This window comes from Somniosus microcephalus, chromosome 2 (genome assembly GCF_052327205.1).
Source record: "Somniosus microcephalus isolate GS21.2 chromosome 2, FLI_Smic_1.0, whole genome shotgun sequence".
Taxonomy (NCBI): Eukaryota; Metazoa; Chordata; class Chondrichthyes; order Squaliformes; family Somniosidae; genus Somniosus; species Somniosus microcephalus.
In genome coordinates this window covers 226903315-226928130 of record NC_140988.1, presented here as the reverse complement: position 1 = coordinate 226928130, position 24816 = coordinate 226903315, and the positions used below count along the sequence as shown (strand labels likewise).

The 24816-nt window shown below is 43.2% G+C and overlaps 1 protein-coding gene across 2 annotated transcripts in view; it reads right to left on the bottom strand.

Moving 5' to 3' along the window:
• Positions 1 to 24816, bottom strand: part of atp10d (ATPase phospholipid transporting 10D) — a 269873-nt gene that overhangs the window by 223975 nt on the left and 21082 nt on the right. The window contains exon 2 of one of the 2 annotated variants that reach the window (XM_085969712.1): positions 17449 to 17588. The exons of the other annotated variant lie outside the window; for it this stretch is intronic. The gene's annotated coding sequence lies outside the window, so the exon portion shown is untranslated. The remainder of the gene's footprint in view (positions 1 to 17448; positions 17589 to 24816) is intronic. 2 annotated transcript variants of the gene reach the window in all.

The following is a 24816-nucleotide window of genomic DNA, read 5'->3' as shown; positions in this document are numbered from 1 at the left end:
ATTATCAGGTTCACCCTTAGTGGGCGGAATCCGCATTGTGACTCTGGGAGGAGCTCTTCGGCCACTGGGAGAACGCGATTGAGGAGGATTCTTGCGATGACTCTCCCTGTGGCAGACAGCAGGGAAACTCCTCTGTAATTACCGCAATCGGACTTGTCACCTTTCTTGAAGATGGTCACAATTATGGCGTCTCCGAGATCCCCTGGCATGCTCTCCTCCTTCCAGATAAGAGAAATTAGTTCATGAATTTGCACCAGTAGTGCCTCTCCGCCATGCTTTAGTGCCTCGGCAGGGATTCCATCTGCTCCTGAGGTCTTGTTGTTCTTCAGTTATCGGATGGCCTTTTCAACCTCATGCCGGGCTGGGGTTGTGCTGAGATGGTGGCGGGTAGCATTCTGCGGGATGGAGTTGAGGACACTCGCGTCAAAGACAGAGTCTCGGTTAAGGAGATCTTCGAAGTGCTCCTTCCAGCGGGCACTGACTGCCTCTCTGTCCTTGATGGGTACCTCTCCGTTCTTGGCCCGCAGTGGGGTAGCAACTTGGGTGCTTGGGCCGTAGATGGTCTTGACTGCACTAAAGAATCCACGCACGTCGTGGTTGTCGGCTAGCTGCTGGATCACTTGTGCTTTCTCCACCCACCATCTGTTCTTTAGGTCGCGAGTTTTTTGTTGGACCTCGGCCTTCAGGCTTCTGTAGAGCTGCTTCCTTGCTCTCCAGTTCTGTTGCTGTTTCCAGATCGGGAATTCCTTGCGCTTGCGGCTTATTAGCTCCTGGATCTCCTGGTCGTTCTCATCGAACCAGTCTTGGTGTTTCCTGGTCGAGTGACCGAGCGTCTCTTCACAGGTGCTGAATATGGACATGATCTTCACCGCACATCAATTACAAGAGAAATGCAGGGAACAGCACCAACCACTGAACATAGCCTTCTTTGATCTCACAAAGGCCTTCAACACTGTCAACCATGAGGGATTATGGAGTGTCCTCCTCAAATTCGGCTGCCCTCAAAAGTTTGTCACCATCCTCCGCCTGCTTCACGACGACATGCAAGCCGTGATCCTGACCAACGGTTCCACCACAGACCCAATTCACGTACGAACCGGGGTCAAGCAAGGCTGTGTCATCGCACCAACGCTCTTCTCAATCTTCCTTGCTGCAATGCTCCATCTCACCCTCAGTAAGCTCCCCACTGGAGTGGAGCTAATTTACAGAACAAACGGGAAACTGTTCAACCTCCGTCGCCTCCAGTCCAGATCCAAAGTCATCCCATCCTCTGTCGTCGAATTACAGTATGCAGACGACGCTTGCGTCTGCGCTCACTCGGAGGTCGAACTCCGAACCATTGTCAACACCTTCACCGAAGTGTATGAGAGCATGGGCCTTACACTAAACATCCGTAATACAAAAGGTCCTCTACCAACCTGCCCCCGCCACACAGTACTGCCCCCCGATTATCAAAATCCACGACAAGGCCTTGGACAACGTGGACCACTTTCCATACCTCGGGGCCTACTGTCAACAAGGGCATATGTCGATGACGAAGTTCAACACCGCCTTCAGTGTGCCAGTGCAGCCTTCGGTCGCCTGAGGAAGAGAGTGTTTGAAGACCAGGACCTCAAACCCGGCACTAAGCTCCACAGAGCAGCAGGGATACCTGCCCTGCTGTATGCCTCAGAGACATGGACCATGTACAGCAGGCACCTCAAAGCACTGGAGAGGTACCGCCAATGCTGCCTCCGCAAGATCCTGCAAATCCATTGGCAGGATAGGCACACCAACATCAGTGTTCTCACTCAGGCCAACATCCCCAGCATCGAAGCTTTGACCACGCTCGATCAGCTCTGATGGACGGGTCACATCGTCCGCATGCCCGATATGAGACTTCCAAAACAAGCGCTCTACTCGGAGCTCCGACACGGCAAGAGAAAACGCTTCAAGGACACCCTCAAAGCCTCCTAGAAAAAGTGTAACATCCCCACCGACACCTGGGAATCCCTGGCCCAAGACTGTACAAAGTGGAGGAGAAGCATCCGGGAAGGCGCCGAACACCTTGAGTCCCTTCGCCGGGAGCAAGCGGAAGCCAAGCGCAAACAGCGGAAGGAGTGCACGTCAACCCAAGCACCCCACCCACCCGCCCCTTCAACCACCGTCTGCCCCACCTGTGACAGAGACTGTAGGTCCCGCATTGGACTCATCAGTCACCTGCGAACTCATTTTTAATGTAGAAGCAAGTCATCCTCGGTTCCCGAGGGACTGCCTAAGAAGAAGAAGAAGAATCAGGTTTACACAGGAATGTGAGTAACATTCATCCAAAGTAAAGAGACAACTACTAATTACCCCATCCCCTCATAATAAATTGCATTGTTAAGTCTCTAGTGTAAATACAGAACTATTTCCTTGCCAAAAAAAATATACTTGGGACAATTTTCAATGTAAATTCTCCAGGATATTTAGATAATTGTAGCACTGCAAACCTAGTCCCATATTCAGAAAGTTAAGATAGCAATCATGCAATACAAATATAAAGTAACTGAGCTGTCATAGCCTAATGCAAGAAAGTCGCATACACATTAATCAGGGAAGAGTAGTAGAAGCAGAGGATGCAACAGGAGATTTGTAGAAAGATTTAGATCGGTTACACAATTATGCAAGCACTTGACAAATGAAATTTAACACTGATAAATGCACAAGTCAAAAAGAATGTACCTCATAATTCAATTCCATTATTTGTATGCTTATCACATGTAGAAAAGCCACTTGTGAGTATTAGTAGGCATGTCACTTTGAATGCCTACATCATGTGACAAAGCAACTAATGGAATACTGCTGCCCTTGTCCTTCTGGGAGGTAGAGGTCGCCGGTTTTGAAGGTGTTGTCGAATTGCTGCAGTGCATTTTGTCGATGGTACACACTGCAGCCACGGTGAGCCGGTGGTGCAGGGAGTGAATGTTTAACAGAACAATGCATTGGACAGCATACAGAGAAGAGCAACAAGGATGATTCCCAAATGTAAAGCCAAAGAGCTATGAGGAAAGATTAGAGAAGCTTATTCTCTATTGTTTAGAGAGAAGGCAGTTAAAGCAGGATTCCAGTACTATATAGAACTCACATAATAGACAGTACTGTACATTTAAGACACTGTTTGGCAGTTGTCTTACATGCAAGTCATTGTGGCAAACAGTACCTTAACTTGCTCTGGAGCGCACACTCACATATAGGGTTGCCAAGTCTGGTTGGACTTTTTCAAAATGACATCTCACCTCCAACTGCCCCATCCAGTCAAACTACCTTTGTTCCCCATCTTCAATCAATCATTTTGTAACTAATAAATAAAACACTATTTTTTTAATGCCCGTTTTATTTTTCTCCTGGGCTGTTCACAGCAGTGACAAGGGATTAATCTTTAATTCCTGGAGACTCCCAGACAATCCTGGAGGGTTGACAATCCTACTCACCTACTCCTAGCCTTGGGGACTCTCAGGGACTTTCCATTGCCATTCATCTCTCGGAGACTCCAGTCTCCCACCCCCTGTCTGTGTGCAGCAGTGGCAGTACGTCTAAATGTCAAATTTACCACTTTCTGGGGAGTGTAGATTTGATCCATTTTATTATGCTGGAAGTTAGTGGCTGGCTGATTTATACATGGTTCACTTTGTATGCAAATTGATACAGTACATAAAGTAGACCCAGAATATTGCTCCAAAGATAAGCTAGAACATAGGACTGGAAGACATCACATTTAATTATTGAAAATCAAATTTAAAATAATTATTTTTATTATTAAGGACTGATCAATATTTACCAGGAAGGTAGCAGAGATGTAAAAGCAAGCGGCATTCAAAATGCAATTGGGAGATCTACGGCACTGGAGGGGTGCATTTAGATAGACTGGCAGGCCTTTTCTCATCCAATAGTGGGTAAATATACTGCATTTATTAAATTCATTCTTTAAATGTGGGCATCGCTGACAAGGTCAGACATATTACCCATGCCTAGATGCTGAGAAGGTGTTGGAGAAGGTCTTGAACCATTGCAATTGGTGTGGCAATGGTTCTCCCACAATGTTATTTGAGTAGGTTGCTAAGCCACTTCAGAGGGCAGTTACGCATCAACCACGTTGGTGTGGGACTGTAGTCACATATAGGACAGACCGGGTAAGGACTGCAGAGTTCTTTCCCTAAAGCATATTAGTGAACCAATTGGATTTTTCCGACACTCTGACAGCCTCATGGTCACTTTTTACTGATACTAGCTTTTTATTTCCCAATTCCTTTTTAAACTTAACTCAAATTCTCAAACTGCCATGGTGGGATTTGAACTTACATTCTCTGGGCTATTAATGCAGAACTCTGGAATTCTAGTCCAGTAACATAACCACTACACTACTGTACCCTCAGCATGGTGTGACACTGAGCCATACAGGACAAGAGGATCCTGGGTTCTATACCAAATTATCTAAACTCAGTCAGGACCACATTATAATCTAAGGAAATAAAAAATCAGCCACGGTTCCTGTACCTGATCAGGATCCTGCTAGTAAGCATGTCTGCGTGAAGAGAAGATTGTGCTCAGTTCTGATGCTCCCTATGGTTGAATAGCATGATCGCACCCACTCTCCAGGCTCATACGTGAAGAACGCCCATCTATGCAAGGAACTAGAGAACCGCCAGTGCCTGGGTGGGCTTTGCTCGTCAAGGGTTAGTGCCTTTCAACAGAGGCAGGGAGAAAATAAAGGAGGAACAAACGTCACTCAAAATGAAAGTAGGTACTTCTCTTTTTCTTGGTCTGCTCATGCCACGCTGGAGAGCAGCAGATAACCTAGCCCTAAGAAACATGCAGGATTTTCCCATGTAGGGGAGCACCTGGCTTCTGCTCAGTTCATCTCCATGGTGACACAGCTAAGAATGAAATTCAGTGTACAATCAACATAGCCACGTTGCCCCAACAATTTAATTTATAAAGTTAAGGCTGAAATTTACTGGAACCTTTTAACAATATAGTGGTATTAGATTAGTCTCACATCCCAAAACTCAGTTTCTAATGTGCCTAAAAAGTTCATTAATTAAGGGTAGAGTTTTTTTCTCCCTGAAGTTCAGGTCACAAAGAATTCCAGAAAGACAAATAACTGGAAATACTGAAGATGATAACTGAGTGGGAGTACACTGGTTTCATACCTGTAATTCCATACACTGGGAATTATTAATCCCATTCATGTTGTTCATCAAACCGAAAATTAGTAACTTCCCCAAAGGAGTGGAACATTGCCAGAGGAAGTCACTCAAAGATGCCAGTTATGGAAGATTATTAGCAGAGCCCTACAAGCAGGTTAGCTGCATTCTTTGCTCGAGAGTGGTGCTGGAGTACGAAGACAAGGAGAGAAAGCAATGTTATACCAAACAAAATGGAGGTGTAAGAAGTTCACCAGAGCCTTCATAATAAAGCTGTTTTTGTAAAGGAGGTGTTTGATCCCTCAGTCCTACGTTTGACTGCATTTCTCCATTCCTCGTATTGCCAATGTCAGGCCACTGGAAATTGAGAAAAACTCTGACACAGGTTGTAAATCCAATGAACAGAATTGTTTTCAGTCTTTTTTTAAAAATCATCATTGCCATGGCAACAGTTTGGGCTTCAAACCAAACAACTAACAGTGGCATTTGCCAGCTGTTACAGGGATAAGTGCCAAGCTGTGTTCTAAACCTGATGTAGCTCAAATTGGATCAGTTTCAATGAACTTACTGAAAAACCAAGTCAGGTCTGTTGCTGTGTGTTCAATTTGTGCATTATTAAAAACTTGGCATGCAAGTTAATGGCTGCTATCAGTGTTTAGAGATTCCAATAAAAAAAATCTGCAGCTTACAACCAGAGTTGGAGAACATATGATATCCTGTACATGTACAGCTCAGGTTTTGAAATGGTCAGTTTTAATTAAAAAAACAATTTATTCTCCCTGATCTAATGTCCTACAGTCAATCAGTTGGAGTCCAGTTTGGCTGTCCGCTGGATTCTAGCAAGGAAAGAACACAAAATGAAGAGATGAAGCTGTCAGCTCTCACTATATAAATACAAGTTGTTGTTGTGGCTATATACATAGAGCAAAATAAAAGGTGCAACAGAAACGCATTTGTCCCCTAGTAGATAATGGAAATTAAACTGCAATGGAATAATGGAATAGAAAGATGATATCCATGATCTAACTCATAGAATCATAGAATGGTTACAGCACAGAAGGAGGCCATTCGGCCCATCCCAGCTCTCTGCAAGAGCACTTCAGCCAGTCCCACTCCCCCACACTTTCCCCGTAGCCCTGCAAATTTTTTCCCTTCAGGTACTTATCCAATTCCCTTTTGAAAGCCGTGATTGAATCTGCCTCCACCACCCTTTCAGGCAGTGAATTCCAGATCCCAACCACTCGCTTCGTAAAAAAGTTTTTCCTCATGTCACCTTTGGTTCTTCTGCCTCACCTTAAATCTGTGTCCTCTGGTTCTCAACCCTTCTGCCAATGGGAACAGTTTCTCTCTATCTACTCTGTCTAGACCCCCTCGTGATTTGAACACCTCGATCAAATCTCCTCTCAGCCTTCGCTGCTCTAAGGAGAACAACCCCAGCTTCTCCAGTCTATCCATGTAACTGAAGTCCCTCATCCCTGAAACCATTCTTGTAAATCTTTTCTGCACCCACTCTAAGGCCTTCACATCCTTCCTAAAGTGCGATGTCCAGAATTGGACACAATACTCCAGTTGAGGCCGAACCAGTGTTTTATAAAGATTCATCATAACTTCCTTGCTTTTGTACTCTGCCTCTATTTAGGATCCTGTATGCTTTTTATAACCACTTTCTCAACCTGCCCTGCCACCTTCAACGATTTGTGCACATATACACTCAGGTCTCTCTGTTCATGCGCCCCCTTTAGAATTGTACCCTTCAGTTTATATTCTCTCTCCTCATTCTTTCTACCAAAATGTATCACTTCGCACTTTTCTGCATTAAATTTCATCTGTCACGTGTCCGCTCATGCCACCAGCCTGTCTGTGACCTCCTGAAGTCTATCACTATCCTGCTCACTATTCACTATGCTTCCAAGTTTTGTGTCATCTGCAAATTTTGAAATTGTGTCCTGTACACCCAAGTCCACATCATTAATATATATCAAAAAAAGCAGTGGTCCTAGTACTGACCCCTGGAGAACACCACTGTGTACCATCCTCCAGTCCGATAAACAACCATACACCACTACTCTCTGTTTCCTGTCACTTAGCCAATTTCGTATCCATGTTGCCACTGTCCTTTTTATTTCATGGGCTTCAACTTTATTGGCACTTTATCAAACATGTAACCGTTAACTGTAATAAATTGCATTAGTTCAACCAAATCAGTCACCAGAAATGGCTGGCTTTATAAAGATATACTCTAATTGTAAGTGCAATAGATGAGAAGGAACTTTATATAAGATACTAAGTGGAATAGTAAAGGAAAATCCAAAGCACGATTTCAAGTCAAACCACAACTGAAGGATGAGGAAGCAAAGGGACAAACTGGTAAATGGCCAGTTCAGGACTGACACCAGGAAGCATTTGTAACACAAAAGAAGTGATTTACTGTATATCTGGAATGATCTGTGCAAACACTGGAATGATTCAACAGGTTATGACAGGGGCCAGAAGTTGCTTTGGAAGAAAGAACTAGACGGGCCAATGGCCTCCTCATCTGGACTCAATCTTTGTGATCGCCTGGATGTCAACAAAAGTTCCTTTAATCATTTTTAAGTTTGATCTGAAGATGATGATTCAAAGCTCTCATTAAACTCTGATTTAAGCTTGTTGCTGCCACTTAACAATTTACTTCTGTCAGTCCCTCAAAACTAAAGATGGGCATGAAAAATGTTACAATTTTATCTTTGTTATGTTTCAAAGTTTGTAGTCCTCAATATTTGTCTGAAGCTTAAACACTTTAGTGCTTGTTCACAGCTGTTGGGTTCTTGCTGTAGTGTTTACTTTTCTCTATTAACTTGAACATACATGCAAATCAACCATCCTGTCTGTTCAACATCATTGGAGACCACAGAAGAAAAACAACAGCAGCGCTAAATCTCAATACCATACTGCACTCGAAAGTGGGTGTAATAACAGACTCCCGCTGTTCAGCTGAACTGCCACAGGGATCCCGCTCCTGAGCACTACCCAATGATCTCTGCTGGCAAGTTCGCCAATGGGCTTCACGCATAGACTTTGAAGTGAAGAAAGGGTTGGCCACAGCTGTGGTGCCCTCCATGTTCAAATAGCCTGACATTCACCATCATCAAAAAACATGAAAGCTGCAACAAAAGCAGATCCCAGGCCAGATAACCAATTTCTTTCATTTTGCACTGTAAATTTTTAGCAGGTTTCTCAAAATCATGAAGATTATAAATTATAGGATAGCAGCATCCAGCATTGTAATCATTTCAAAAAGTAAATATTACAGGTTGCAAATACTACGTAATGCAAGATATAAATTTTCTGATACAAAAGCAAAATACTGCAGATGCTGGAAATCTGAATTGAAAACAGAAAATGCTGGAAATACTCAGCAGGTCAGGCAGCATCTGTGGAGAGAGAAAGAGAGTTAACGTCTCAGGTCAATGACTTGACGAAGGGTCATTGACCTGAAACGTTAACTCTGTTTCTCTCTCTACAGATGCTGCCTGATTTGCTGAGTATTTTCAGCATTTTCTGTTTGCATCTAAATTTTCTGAGTCTTCAGCTTTAAATTCTAGAAGACATATGTACACAACTGCCGGGTGGGGAAGACAAAAGAAGCTTCTGTTTTTTACCTCCTCCACCTTTCTTTCATAGTACAGTTGTCCCTCTTTTGTTGATATGCTTTGTACATGCCTCAGACTGGAAAGTGACAGAAGCCTGATTTACATTTAGGAACACTGAGCCATTGTGGGCTAATTGGAATGCAGTCTCCAGATCAAGTGGCACCAATCCAAGGAGATTTGTTAGTGGACTGGCTCCCCCACACTTCCCAACTCAAAGAAACATTTCCAGAGTTTACACGGGCGTGTGTGGAAGCCAAGTGCATCACTCCGAGACACTACATATTTTGTTCATAGATCGCTTTTTCAACTGGCATATGGTGCAGGATGTATGCGAGAATAGGCAAAATAAGACATGTTTACTTAGATAAAGTGTCAGACAACAAATATGTGGTAGTCCCATCACTGACCATACTTATATTAATATATAAATGATCTGATCTCAGGTGTTCGACAGCAGCCAACACTCATATTTTTGTGGTCCAGCAATCTGTCGTCGAATCCTCTGCTCCTCCCTCACTAAATCCATTGAGCTGGTTCTGCTTGACACTCAGGAGGACTTTTTTTTTTTTTAAATGGGAATTTTTTCAACTTTCCTACCTGTTGCTGTATTGCTGTTTGGCACAATTGGTCAGTTACTGAAAACAAAGAACTTCTTTGGGAGCCAGCAAGTAGAAAGGAAAAAGGTTCAAATCTGGATAAAGGGGAGGTTTGAGAAAAAGGTAGTGTTAAGCTGATTGGCTGAAATTCTGTTGTTATTATGGTTGAAATTCTTCACAGTTAAATGGACCCTCAAGGTCATATAGTCTCACATGCTCAGTTCAGTGCTTGCAGTCAGACAGATAACCCACAAAAAGATACCAAGTCATTAAGCTAAAATCAGTATTAATACAAATGTTCATCTCTATTAGGTAAGGAAAGGTGACAACTTGCATTTATATAGCGCCTTTAAGGTAGTAAAATGTCCCAAGGCACTTCATAAAAGCATAATCAGACAAAAATGGACACTGAGCCAAAGAAGGAGCTATTGGGAGGGGCGACCTAAAGCTTGTTCAAAGAGGTAGGTTTTAAGGCAGGTCCTAAAAGAGAGGTTTAGGGAGAGAATTCCATAGTGTATAGTCTATGCGGCTGAAGGTATGGCTGCCAATGGTGGGCCAACAGGAGAGGTGGAGGCCCAAAAAGCAAGTAATGGAGAGTTTGGGGGGGGGGGGGGGGGTTTGTAGGGCTGGAGGAGTTTACAGAGATAGGGAGGTCTGAGGCCAAAGAGATTTAAACACGAGGATGATAATTTTAAATTGGAGACATTGGGGTATCAGGCACTAATGTAGACCACTAAGGGCAAGAGTGACAGGTGAGCGGGACTTGGTACAAGATACTGGCAGTAGAGTTTTCGATCACCATATTAACCATGATTGATCTTGGTGTGGTTTTTTCCAAATGTATATGAAAACACTTTGCTTTAAAAACCCAACATTTAAAAGGTAATTCTCATTACAGAACTGTGGAAAAATAGCTTTAAAAAATACAAAATGTGACATTGCCCTCTAATTCTTTTGATTAGCTTAAATTGTGTCCTCATTACCTTCTTGCCAAACAGTGGAAACAATTTATCACTATACAGTTTATAATGAAGACCTACATCCCTTAGTGAAAAAAATCCTAACTTCCTGTATGGTTGTTTAAAGGCAGGAGAGTTATACCATGTAATGTAATGCACAGTGACATTATTCTATTGCTAAGGTGACATGTCTCCCTTTAAGGTCACAAAACCTACTTGCTGTTAAGTAAACATCGCATAAATTCATTCAAAATATAATTGCTATCCAGGCTGAAAGTCAGAGCCCTGGCTTTGTCTCTTTTTAAAGTGTGACTGGCAGGATCAAATAAGAGGCTTTTTCCCCCAAAATGGATTTGCAGCTCTTGCTGAAGTTCTAATACTGCCCAGTGAGCTGCCCCAACCCCCATTATTGAGTCTGAACAAGTGGTCAGTCACCACAGTCTGGGCCTGGCTGATCGACTAGGTCTAGCAGAAATATGTAAGGGCATCATCAAAGCACCTTAAAACTGTGAGCCCTGCAAATATAGCAGTCGCTCTCAGTTACCCCAAAACAATCATTCTAAGCACCATTAGCTCACTTTATTTAATGGCTTAAAATACTTTCATTTTTGATGCTTTTACTGCCACTTATCTCTCACAGTTACTATTTCTAAATATGGTAATATAGAATTTGCAGCACAGAAATAGGCCCTTCAGCCCAACTGGTCTGTGCCAGTGTTTATGCTCCACACAAGTCTCCTCCCACTCTACTTCATCTAACTCTCATCAGCATACCCTGGTAGCTGCAGCTGTGGATTTTTGCTCTTTTCCCTTTCCCCGCATATCACAGCACACTTTGGTATTGTAACTGGATAGGAGTGAGAAAGGGGTGAAAACTACAACTCCCATAATGCATTTCTCTCAAACACAGATGATTGTTTACAGCAGCTGGCTATCCACAGTGCCCAAGTCCAGGTGAAATCTCGAACTCCAGCTTCTGGTTCCTGACAGGGGAACCTACTTGCAGCCATTTCTAATTCTACGTATTCGATTTAAGAAGGAAGTTTAGTGATTTTCTTACTCCAGAATTTGCTTTTTATTTGTGTATGTTGCTAGTATTATTTCTAGCTGTTGCACTTGGCAGAGTAGAAAAGAAAAATGGCAATCAAAATCTTTGAGAAGAAATTATCTGAACAATGTGACTGACTAATTTTGTGGTAGTTACTGGCTTACAAATGGTAGCTTTGGGGGAAAAAAAAGAGGGATTTGATTGCTTGATATTCTGCTGGTTACTTGTTCCTCGTTGGTACTTTCTTTGTTACTTTTGATTTGTTCTAATAAAGGTACTCGGCTATTTGATTGGTAATGTAACAGATAAGTGGGATTTGAATCGTGATTTGTTTTTGCCCTACAGGCATTTGTCACCTCAAGAGGCCACAGACAAGTGCTAGAATCATGATTAAGAATCACATAAATACTGATATCCTAGAAATTAAAAAAAAAAGTTAGCCAATGTTATTGCTCCTCAACAGGCCCAAGTTTAATTCATGGGTAGCTGCAGCTGTGGATTTCCGCTGCTTTCCCTTTCCCCGCGTATCCTACAGATTATTATCACTATAATTAATCCCAGCAGACCTTGGAGAGCAGCATGACCCAGGTGTTCAGAACAAGCTACACAAGAGAGTGCAATGTTATTTAAAATTATATATAAAAGACAGCTCATTTAACCTTCAACTCTTCTTGTCTACAATTTTAAGTATTCCTAGGTTGCTGTAAATATTTCATAGAAGCACAGTTTCATTACTTCTATATGTGTGATCTAGAACATTGTAATCCTGCCCATATTTACTGTGCTTCTACAGAAAATCATTCCCAGTCACTTGCACTCTTCGATGCTGCATAACATGACATTTAGGTGTCTTGCTGGCAAGTATTTTTTTTTTGTTTGTTATTGCTCTTAGGTTTCATCAGATATCCGCCCCGCCACAGCACTGAAACGGCCCTTATCCAAGTCACAAATTACATTGTGTGTGATTGTGACCATGGTAAACTATCCTTCCTCATCCTTCTCATCATCCTTCTGCAGCCTTTGACCACACTTACCTCCTCCAATGATTCTCCTCAGACGTCCAGCTTGTTGGGACTGCCTTTGCCTGGTTCCATTCCTATCTATCCAGTTGAAGCCAGAGAATCACCTGTAATGGCTTCTCTTCCTGCTTCCGCACCGTTAACTCTGGAGTCCCCCAAGAGGTCTCCTTGGTCCTCTCCTATTTCTCATCTACATGCTGCTCCTTGGTGACATCATCCGAAAACACAACGTCAAGTTCCACATGTATGCTGGTGACACCCAGCTCTACCTGACCACCACCTCTCTCGACCCCTCCACGGCCTCTGATTAGTCACACTGCTCATCTGACATCCAGTATTGGATAAGCAGAAATTTTCTCCAATTAAATATTGGGAAGACTGAAGTCATTTTCTTCAGTTCTCACCACAAACTCCGTTCCCTAGCCACCGACTCCATCGTGCTCTCTGGCAACTGTCTGAGGCTGAACCACACTGTTCGCAACCTTGGCATCCCATTTGACCCCAAGCTGAGCTTTTGACAAGCATGCTCTCCATCACCAAGAACGCCTACTTCCACCTCCGTAACGTCATCCGACTCCACCCCTGCCTCAGCTCATCTGCTGTTGAGATCCTCATCCATGCCTTCGTTACCTCTAGACTCGACTATTTCAATGCTTTCCAGGCCTGCCTCCCACCTTGCACCCTCCGTAAACTGGAGTTCATCCAAAACTCTGCTGCCTCTCCTAACTCGCTCCAAGTCCCGTTGACCCATCACTCCTGTGCTCATTGTAGTTTTCAAATCCCTCCATGCGTCGCCCTTCCTCATCTCTCTAACCTCCTCCAGCCCAACAACCCTCAGATATCTGAGTTTCTCCAATTCTGACCTCTTACGCATCCCTGATTTTAATCGCTCCACCATTGGCAACAATGCCTTCAGCTACCTCGACCCTAAGCTCTGGAATTCCCTTCCTAAACCTCTCCGCCTCTCTACCTCTCTCTCCTCCTTTAAGACACTCCTTAAAAGCTACCTATTTGACCATCTGTCCTAGTATCTCACGTGGCTCGGTGTCAAATTTTGTTTGATAATGCTCCCATAAAGCGCCTTGGGGCATTTTACGTTAGAGGCGTTATATAAATGCAAGTTGTTGTTATACAGCAGAGCATTACATAGGTATCATTCATTTTATACAATGAACATGGCAAACACTATGTGACTGCATCATAACTGTTCCTGACCACTGCATAATGCATCAAAATCAGTCATTTACGCTCCTCTATCTGCCTTCGGGCTCTGATTATTATACATTGGTACCACATTTCTCACCTATAATTTGCTGAAGCAGTAAATAATGACCTTGACTATAAAGAAGGATTCATTTCATGAAAAAATATTTGATAAACCTTTACTTTTTAAAATCTGATAATGGAGGAGAGCACATTGTAGAACCAATTGTGTTGTATGTAAACAAAAGTCTGCCACACACACTTTCATGAATACCATGCCTTTTTAATACTATCATGGAGGTAATGGCTCCACATTTCAACTGTATATGTGCCAAGAGTAGATTAAGGCATCCAAGACATTATTTGTTCCTAATAATCAACAGCGCTTTTAGAGAGAATTGGCAAGTAACTCGGAATAAAAAGTCACTGGTCAATACTTTATTCAGACAAGGAACCCAAAGCAAAGGCAATCAGACCCATTCTGAACATAAAATCATAGAATGATACAGCACAGAAAAAAGTCATTCGGCCCATTGTGCCTATGCCGGCTCTTTGGTAGTGCTATTCAATTTGTCCCACTCCCCTGCTCTATCCCCATAGCCCTATAAATTTTTCCTTTTGAAGTATTTATCAAATTCCCTTTTGAAAGTTATTATTGAATCTGCTTCCCACACCCTTTCGGGCAGTGCATTCCAGATCATAACAACTCGCTGCGTAAAACATTTTTTCTTCGTGTCGCCTCTGGTTATCTTACCAATTACCCTAAATCTGTGTCCTCGGGTTACTGACCCTTCTGCCACTGGAAACAGTTTTTCCTTATTTACTCTATCAAAACCATTCATGATTTTGAACACCTCGATCAAATCTCCCCTTAACCTTCTGTGTTCCAAGAAACATAATCTCAGTTTCTCTAGTCTCTCCACATAACTGAACTCTTTCATCTCTGGTACCATTCTAGTAAATCTCCTCTGCACCCTCCAAGGCCTTGGCACCCTTCCTAAAAAGTGCGGTGCCCAGAATTGGCCACAATGCTCCAGCTGGGGCCTAACCAGTGTTTTATAAAGGTTTACCATAACTTCCTTGCTCTTGTACTCAATGCCTCTTTTTATAAAGCCCAGGATCCTGCGTGACTTTTTAATTAGTCTTCTCAACTTTCGACCTTCAAGAACTTGTGTACTTTCACCCTCAGGTCCTGCTGCTACTGTGTGTTTCCAGACATTTCTCATCAACTTGTTTGCCACATATGCCACAGATCTGTTTATCTCCATTTCTGCTGACCAATGAAAATATAATGAAAAAAAAAGAGGGAAATAAAATAAAGGACTTAACAGAACTTAAACACTTCCCCAAAACTCTCAACTGTGAAGTTCATTTCTTTCAAAAACAAAGGTTTTACAAGCTAAGAGGAAGATCAAAAATAGCAATAAAACAGCAACAGGAGAAAGAGGAAGAAAAAAAACCCAATCTCATTCTAACTCAGATTGCCTATTTAATACAATTTGTGCCGTGGGCCCACACCCACTAGGAATGGATTGAGACAACTCAAACTTAGTTTGAAAGAATAAAATAACCTGTGACAACACTGGTCACTGGGAAGAGAGACTTTGAAGAAAATCAAACAAACAGACACACGTTAACATATCCGATCAATGATCCAATGTAGTCAGACAACTGCCTCTTTTTAAGCAATATACTTTTGGTTTCCCTTCCTCTCACAACATTCCACCGTTAAGAGGGAGCAGACAACCGGTTCTTAAGCCTCTAGGGCCAGGCTGCAACAATGGATCAAATGGCACTGCAACTTAATTGCCATTTTATCTTTGCCTCCTATTCTCCCAAACAGCTAAGATCAGGAACTCCCAACGTGGTGAATGATGGTCGGTTAGAGATACCTACTATTCTACCATTACATATCCACAAGTCCAGCAGCCTGTTGTGTCATCAAGTTGTTCATGATTAAATTTTTTAACTTTTTGAATATTTCTCACTTTAAAGTTATGTTCCTTTTCAAAAATGTACCCTGCACTCTGTTGACCCTGTCTGATAGAGAAACAGGTAATCAGATCCACCTTAAGGAATATCCTGCGTGCTATGTCTAGCTCAAAGATACTGTAGCAACATGAACCAATTCTCTCCATTACAGTTTACCTGCCACTTTCATCCTCCACTTGAACCCAATCAAAATCAGCAGCTTATTGGGCCAGTAATTCCTGTCCCAACGCGTGAGTACGGACGGGGTACTCACGCGTGGGCCCGGAGGAATTGCCGGTTTTCAGCATGCACAACGCATGCGGGGAAAACCGGCATTTCCTCTCCTCTGACCCAAGGGGTTAAGAGGCGGAACGTGTACGACGTATCAGGCAGCGCGTGCGCGCTGAACTTCCCTTTTTTTATTAGAGTTGCCCGTGGGGAAAAGACTCCGGTTTTTACGCGTGGAAAAAGCAGCCGTAAGTGCTTACTTTTAACAGGTAAGTGGTCTATTAAGTTAAATTAGAAAATTTTTCCACAGGTTCTTTTTTTTTTGAAGACTTTACAGTAAGGTAAGTGTATTTTTAGCCCCGATTTTTTATATAATAATTTTTTTCAAAATTTAAAATTATTGTTTAAAATAGTTTTTTTACAGTTATTTATCATTTATTTAAGTAGTGCGATGTTTTTTTTAAATTTTCTTTCAAGTTTAAGTAGTGTTTTGAGGCCAGGAGTTTTCATGAGTTTGACAGTTCTTACTATCAAACTCATGAATGAACTTTTGCAACCTCCCATTGGTTGCCCAGTGCTCACGTGATCCCAGCCGGCTCATCGCACTAAGTACGCCGCTGGGTCACGCACGCACAGCGCGGCAGGACCTGAAGCGGGCCAGTGACAGGAAATGCAATGCGGGCCAGGATTGAAATGTCAGCGCGCCGGGTAAGTGCACATCGGGGGCTTGCACGTGCGGCAAGCCCCCGAACCTAATTTCTGGCCCAATATCTGAGTGAATAGGGAGGAGAAGCCTCTGTGAATTCCAATGGCATGGATCTTGAACTTAAACCTTTCTATCTATGTACAGTTTTGGTATTGTACCATTAACACACACCACCTTATGCCCAGTTTTTTAACTACTCCAATGTAAAATACTGCTTTGAAAAAAGCACTTTTTAAACTCAGTGATCGTGAGATTAAAATTAATTTCTTTTAAAAATTTCTACTTCTTACAAACAAAATAACTTTCAAGGAAACAAAATCAATAAACCTCGAGAATAACTCAAGGCATGGATGCGGCCTGTAGTTTCAGGCATGGATTATCAGTTTGTAGTTGATGAGCAAAGTGCACTCTACTTTACTGTTGGGTTATTTTTACTGTTCAAAGGGAACTTCCACGCTCATCAACTGCACTGCAACAATCAGTGATGGGACAATGGGCCAGAAATTGCTGGAAAAATATCAGCAAGTTTAATGCGCACGCTGTTACTGTGTAAATCATCCAGCTATTTGTGGCGAGGAAGTGATACCTCATGGGCTGTGAATCGCCACAAATTACTGGAAAATGGCAGCTCGCTGTCAAACTTCCCGTCAGTTTCAAGAAATTGCTGCATTTGTGCATTAATTTCCAAGTAAACTCGCCGTAGAAAATTAGGGCTGGTACTTAACAGCGTAAGGACTCTGTTAATGACAATATTTATGTCCCTGCAATGCCACTTAATCCCTTCAGCTCAGAAAGGGAACCATTGAAAACGTGGAGTCATTCCTACAGGTTGCAAATTGTTCTTGGGGATTTTTCTTTTTCCTCTATTTTCTCTCTCCTAATCCAATCTTTCTTTCCATCTCTCGGTTTCTCTTTCTGTACCTGATTTGACTAATTCACCCTATTGCCTTCTCGGTCGTTCCTCTGTTTCGTTCTCAATCCTTAAATCTCATTGGTTAAGAAGATACACCATTGGTCCCATTGTTCACCAAAGTCCCAGATGCTCTGCTGATCTCGCCAAGCTGTTAAAAAAAATTTGCACAAAAATTGCTGATGAGTTGTAGGGAGAGGGAAAAAGTCTAAATAATGAGGCATACCACAAGATGCCCCACTCCAGCAAATTCTGGGCCATTTGTGGTCGGTTTCAATGTCTTTGGGCTGGATTTTCCTAAGCCCCACAGGGCGGGCTCAACAAGGTCAATCAGAGGAAAATCCAGTGGGTTGGCCACATCTCCATGGAGGCGGGACAACAAGCCCGAATGTGGGTTTCCCACCTCCAACCCGCCCCCGTAGCAAAATCCAGCCCACTGACTTCAAATATTCAAAATATATCTCTGGGAAAATGCTGCTGAAATCAATTAAAGGCTTAGCCTTCTGCATGACTGAAATTCTGAAATTTTATCAGTGAAGTTTAGCCCAAGGATTTTTAATTGAAGATTGTATAACAGATATGAATTCCCTAAATAACATGAGTACCACAAGTAAACCCATCAAGAAGCTGAGAGCCACAAGAAATGCTGTCGCACTTCCTCAGTTAACAGCAACTTCTAATTAGCTTGTAAGGCAGATTAGTAATGCGGTTACAGATCTACATGTTCTCTCCGTGATAAAGTGTCTACATCTGCAACAATGCAAGTGTCTGTATTAAGAACAAGTTGCAGATTAAGGAGAAATGAAAGATGCACAAGGGCACACAGCATTTCATAAACAACAAGCTTCCTGTGCATTAGTCAGCAAATTCACTTAAGGGAAGGCAGTGAGAACATAAAATACAATAGAGGTGAACCTATCAATGTTATACTTCCCACTGACTATGAAAAATATGGCTAACTGATCATGGAATTGTACTGACACAAACAGACCTTGCATTGCCACTGGCCAGCTTGATGAATCACATTATCAGTCTTTCCCAGTTTTCTTCCCCAGCCAGGAGAAAGATCCCAGGAATAATTAGGTAATATGTAATACATCCATCTACAGATCAGATGAGAAATGATTAAACGTCCCACTTGATTGGCACCCCATCCACCACCTTAAACATTCACTCCCTCCACCACAGACGTACCGTGGCTGCAGTGTGTACCATCTACAAGATGCACTGCAGCAACTTGCCAAGGCTTCTTCAGCAGCACCTCCCAAACCAGTGACCTCTACCACCGAGAAGGACAAGGGCAGTAGGCACATGGGAACACCACCACTTCCAAGTTCAGCTCCAAGTCACACCATCCTGATTTGGAAGTATATCGCCGGTCCTTCATCGTTGTTGGGTCAAAATCCTGGAACTCCCTCTCTAACAGCACTGTGGGAGTACATTCACCACACGGACTGCAGCGGTTCAAGAAGGCAGCTCACCACCACCTTCTCAAGGGCAACCAGGGATGGACAATAAATGCTGGCTTTGCCAGTGACGCCCACATCCCATGAACGAATAAGAAAAAACCCTCACCCCAACTCCTTTTTCTCCCCTACTCTCCAACCCTCCTCACCCCAACTCCTTTTTCTCCCCTACTCTCCAACCCTCCTCACCCCAACTCCTCTTTCACCCCCTACTCTCCAAACCCCCCTCACCCCAACTCCTCTTTCATGCAAAAAAAAGGGGTACGCCATTTAGGACAGAGATGAGGAGGAATTTCTTCACCCAGAGAGTGGTGAACCTGTGGAATTCTCTACCACAGAAGGCAGTTGAGGCCAATTCATTAAAATATATTCAAGAAGGAGTTAGATATATTTCTTAAGGCTAAAGGGATCAAGGGATATGGGGAGAAGGCAGGGACAGGGTACTGAATTTGGATGATCAGCCATGATCGCATTGAATGGCAGAGCCGGCTCGAGGGGCCGAATGGCCTACTCCTGCTCCTATCTTCTATGTTTCTATGAAAGAGGGGATTAGTTGGGATATATGTAGGACTCGGGGAATTCAGTGTTCAAGCTCCTGAGTGAACAATGCTTTAGTGTTGGGTTCCTCCAGTAACTCAGTGGGTAAATGTGATACAGACTCTGACAGGTCAGAAACAAACAATGGCCCAGGGTTTGCTGGAGCAGGGCATCTTACGGCATGCCCCGTTAGTTAGACTTTTTGCCTCACCCTTCAGCTCAAAATTTGCATGTGTCGCATATTGCTGGAAGTTCAAGCTGATAAGCAAGGGCAATGGAGCTTCTGTCACCTTGCTGCACGATGGGACCAACAGTCTATCTCCTTAACCAATGAGATATAAGGATTGTGAAAGAAACAGAGGAACAGCGGAGAAGGAAATAGGGCGAATTAGAGTTAAATCAGGTACAGAAAGAGAAATAGAGGGAAAGAAAGACTGGATTAAGAGGGAATAAAGAGAAAAGGAAAGATAAGAAATCTTTTTATAAAATTTAAAATTTTTTAAAAATCTCCAAAGAACAATTTGCTACCTGCTGGAATGAGACTCCACAGCTTCCTTTCTGGGCTGGAGAGGTTAAATGGCATTGCAGGAACACAAATCTCATCATTAAAAGGATCGTTACGTGGTTAAGTACCAGCCGCTAACTTACTGTGGCGAGGTGAATTCATAGGTACTGTGCAAATACAGCAATTTCTTGAAACTCATGGGGAGGTTGAGGGTGAGCTGCCATTTTAGCAAGGCTAACGGCACAGTGGTAAAAATCGACCAGCAATTCGTGGAGATTCGCAACTCGAGGTATCTCTTCCTCGCCACAAATTGCTGGATGATTTACACATTAATAACGGCACGTGCATTAAACTTGTCATTATTTTCCCGGCAAATTCTGAGCCAGATTTTGCGGTCAGCGGCGTACCTACGGGGTATGACGCCAGCATCTGAATTGAATACGAACTTACCTGATGCTTGCTCTTTGATGCGGTGTACTCGAGGGCAGCATAATGGCCCATGGATCACAGGGGCGCTGCATACCTGGGATCACATGGGCCTGGTGCTCCAACCAGTAGAAGCGCCAGCATCAGGCTTATAGGAGAAAGGAGGGTGCGGACATGGGAACAGGAATAGGCCATTTAGCCCCTCGAGCCTGTTCCGCCATTCAATGAGATCATGGCTGATCTGCGACCGAACTCCATATACCCACCTTAGCCCCATATCCCTTAATACCTTTGATTAACAAAAATCTATCAATCTCACATTTAAAATTAACAATTGATCTAGCATCAATTGACATTTGCAGAAGAGAGTTCCAAACTTCTACCCTTTGGGTGTAGAAGTGTTTCCTAATTTCATTCCTGAAAGGTCTGGCTCTAATTTTTGACTATGCCCCCTAATCCTAGAATCCCCAACCAGTAGAAATAGTTTCTCTCTATCTACTAGGGTTACAAAATTCCAGGAATTTTTAAAAGAGGAAACTTTCCATGGGAATTTAGAGTTTTTTTGCACACTGATGGTTTTTGTCTCTGACCCTTATATTACCTTTGTCATCAAAATAGACATACTGTTCCATACAAATAAAAACAGGCTTTCAAAACTTTATTTAGGTTATAATTTTGAACTTTGAACCCACAAAAAAGACCCAATTTAAATAAAATAAAAAGAGCGTCAGCTTATGTAGCCTGTAATTTGTCCTTATTTTGTCCCTTTGAGTCTTCTACTCATCATTGCTCCTCCTGATTCTCTGACTCTGGCTCGGATGTGTCCATTTCCTCCTCTGTGTCACTGTCTAGCTGTGTGGTGGACACTTCTGTATCTGGCTCAATAGGTTGTAGGTTCACCCGGATAGCCACCAGTTTCTCCACTCTCTTGTTAGTCAGCCTGTTGTGCACCTTTGTATGCATATTCCCAAAAAGTGACCAGTTTCGTTCAGAGGCCGCTGATGAAGGTGGGATTTGGAGTATCACCGATGCAATGGCAGCTTCAGTGTGGTGTTCTTGTTCTTTGTCGTTTGCTTGGAGTTGTAGGATGCTGCAACTACCTGTTCCCCCTGACATACTTAACAACTTGCTTGGCTCTCTTGTATAGTGTTTCCATGGTTCTCAAACCCATGATGTCCTTGAGGAGCAGGTTGAGCCCATGAGCTGCGCACCCAATAGACGTAATATGAGGGTAGGCCTCCTCCACTTGAACCCAAGCAGCCTTCATATTCGCAGCATTGTCAGTAACTACTGCAAAGACCTTTTGTGATCCAAGATCGTTGATGACCGCTTTCAGCTCATCAGCAATGTATGTGCCTGTGTGTCTGTTGTCCTTCGTGTCTGTGCTCTTGAAGAACACTGGGAGAGGAGTGGAGACGATGTAGTTTATGATGCCCTCCCCTCGTACATTTGACCACCCATCTGAGGTAACTGCAACACAGTCTGCCATCTCTATCATTTCTTTGAGCTTTCCTTGGACTCTTGTTATACTCAGCCTCCAGCAAATAAGTAGACAAAGCATGTCTGGTGGGAGGACAGTATGCAGGGCAAATAACATTGAAAAATCTCTTCCAGTACACATTGGCTGTGAGCATGAGGGGTGAGCCTGTCGCATATACAGCTCGAGCAAGGCACTCATCTGCATTCTTCTGGCTATGGTTATCCATTGTATCAAAGAACCTTCCAAGTGGGCCAGGAGGTGCTGATGATAAGGAGCCTGATGCTGAATGCGAACCATCATCTTCTTGAATGGAAGCAGAGGAACTCTGGGCTGACTGCTGTGAGCTTTGAGTGAAGCTGTTGCATTTGGATAAATGCTGCTGCATCTTTGTGGCATTCTTTACATATGGCTTTGTACAGTGTTTGCACATGTACACAGTCTTTCCATCTTTAATGCCTGGGGTAAAATACTTCCACACATCCGATGGTAAACGTGGCATTGTTCTATGCAGAGAAATAAAGGGCATGCGTCTCTGTGTTGAACTGTGGTCGATCAGCACGACTGCAACACAGTGAGTAAATTTTTCCTGATGCTCCATGTGATGGAAGCATGACCTGTGCACACACGACGCTACATCACCAATAAAGGGAGCTAATCGCTCATCCACTCAATCAGGACACATTTGTTCACAGTCACACACAAAACTAGTAATTATTAAAACAAGCCAAGTAAGAAGATAAACATATATTGATTAAGAAATTCCTTAATAATTAAGATTCCATCTCTGTTAGTAATTTTAAGAGAGGACCCGTGAAAAAAAATGAAAGAAATACAAAAAAAATAAAAAACAATATTATGCTAGCATGTGCTTTTTTGGGCAAAATTCCCAAGCTAAACTTCCCATGGAAAATTTCCGGAAACTTTCCACCCCTTCGCAACCCTACTATCTACCCCACCTGTTCCCCTTAATATCTTGAAAACTTTGGTCAGATCACCCCTTAACCTTCTAAATTCCAGGGAACACAACCCTAGTTTGAATGATCTCTCCTCATAACTTAACCCTTGAGGTCCGGGTATCATTCTGGTAAACCTACGCTGCACTCCCTCCAAGGCCAATATATCCTTCCTACGGTGCGGTGCCCAGAACTGCTCGCAGCAACTCTCGAGAGTTAGCCACTTAGTCCCATTCCCCTGCCTTTTAAAGTTTTTATTTTTCAAATATTGATGTACTTCCCCTTAAAAGGTTATTATAGATTCTGCTCCACCACTGTTTTTGGTAAAAATACTGTGTAAAAAAAACCTCCCAAGTTTTCCCTTGGTTCTTTTTGTGATAATCTTAAGTTTATGCCTTCTGGTTATTGACTCACTGACCAGCAGAAGGAGTTTCTTTTCCTATTTACTTCAACAAAGCCCCTCATAATTTTGAACAGTACCTTTCACCTTCTCCACTTTCATTAAAGATTCCAGTCCGTAGCCACTCTGCTAGGCTCACCACAGCCTAATGCCCTAAGGGATGGGCAATAAATGCTGCCACCCAATGTTGCCCACATCCCAAGAACAGATAAAACAAAGCCACAAAGAAGTTTCTCCTACTCCACTGCATCATGGCAGATAGTAAGCTGTCCACTTTTACACTGCTAAGCAATTTTTCTGTGAAACTGGCCCACTCAAGGGTCCTTATTAAACTTCAATTGAATGTGGAATTAGAATGTGCCTATTTAAACAGCTCAAAGTATTACAGCGAGAATCAGGCACTGGTATTGTATTGAGGCACAATATTGATCATTTAGTGGATGTGTGCTTTAAAAGGACTGCCTTAATTGACACTGTAGTAAATCTGCTGATGCTGCAACTTGACAACTAATTTAAAAAAATCATCAGCAGTTGCTTCTGAAGGCTCAGCAGGTTTATCCAGCGAGTGCCTGAGGCATACAAGACAGAAGGGTCCCGGATTCAATGCCCATTCTGTTAGCTGATCTCAGACAGGGTGGCATCTGGGGCAATACGACATAGAGAAGATGTTTCCACTTGTGGAGGTGTCCAAAACTAGAAGCTATAATTTAAAAAAAAATCTGTTCCTGGGATGTGGGCATCACTGGCAAGGCCAGCATTTATTGACCATCCTTAACTGCCCTCGAGAAGGTGGTGATGAGCCACCTTCTTGAACCACTGCAGTCCGTGAGGTGAAGGTACTCCCATAGAGCTGTTAGGGAGTTCCAGGATTTTAACTCAGCGACGATGAAGGTTATATTTCCAAGTCAGGATGGTGTGTGACTTGGAGGGGAACTTGCAGGTGGTTGTGGTCCTATGCGTCTGTTGCCCTTGTCCTTCTAGGTGATAGAGGTTGCGGGTTTGGGAGGTGTCGTCGAAGAAACCTTGGCGAGTTGCTGCAGTGCATCTTGTAAATTGTACACACTGCAGCCACGGTACGCCGCTGGTGGATGGAGTGAAGGTGGTGGATGGGGTGCCAATCAAGTGGGCTGCTTTGTCCTTGATGGTGCCGAGCTTCTTGAGTGTTGTTAGAGCTTCACTCATCCAGGCAAGTGGAGAGTATTCCATCACATTCCTTACTTGTGCCTTGTAGATGGTGGAAAGGCTTTGGGTAGTCAGGTGGTGAGACACTCGCTGTAGAATACCCAGCCTCTGACCTGCTCTTGTTGCCACAGTATTTATGTGGCTAGCCCAGTTAAGTTTCTGGTCAATGCTGACCCCAGGATGTTGATGGTGGGGGATTTGGCGATGGTAATACCACTGAATGTAAGGGGCGGTGGTTAGACACCCTTGTTGGAGATAGTCATTGCCTGGTACTCGTGTGGCGTGAGTGCTACTTGCCACTTATCAGCCCAAGCCAGGTCTTGCTGCTTGCGGGCATGGATTGCTTCATTATCTGAGGAGTTGCAAATGGAACTGAACACTGTGCAGTTATCAGCGAATATCCCTATTTCTGACCATTACAGAGACGTGG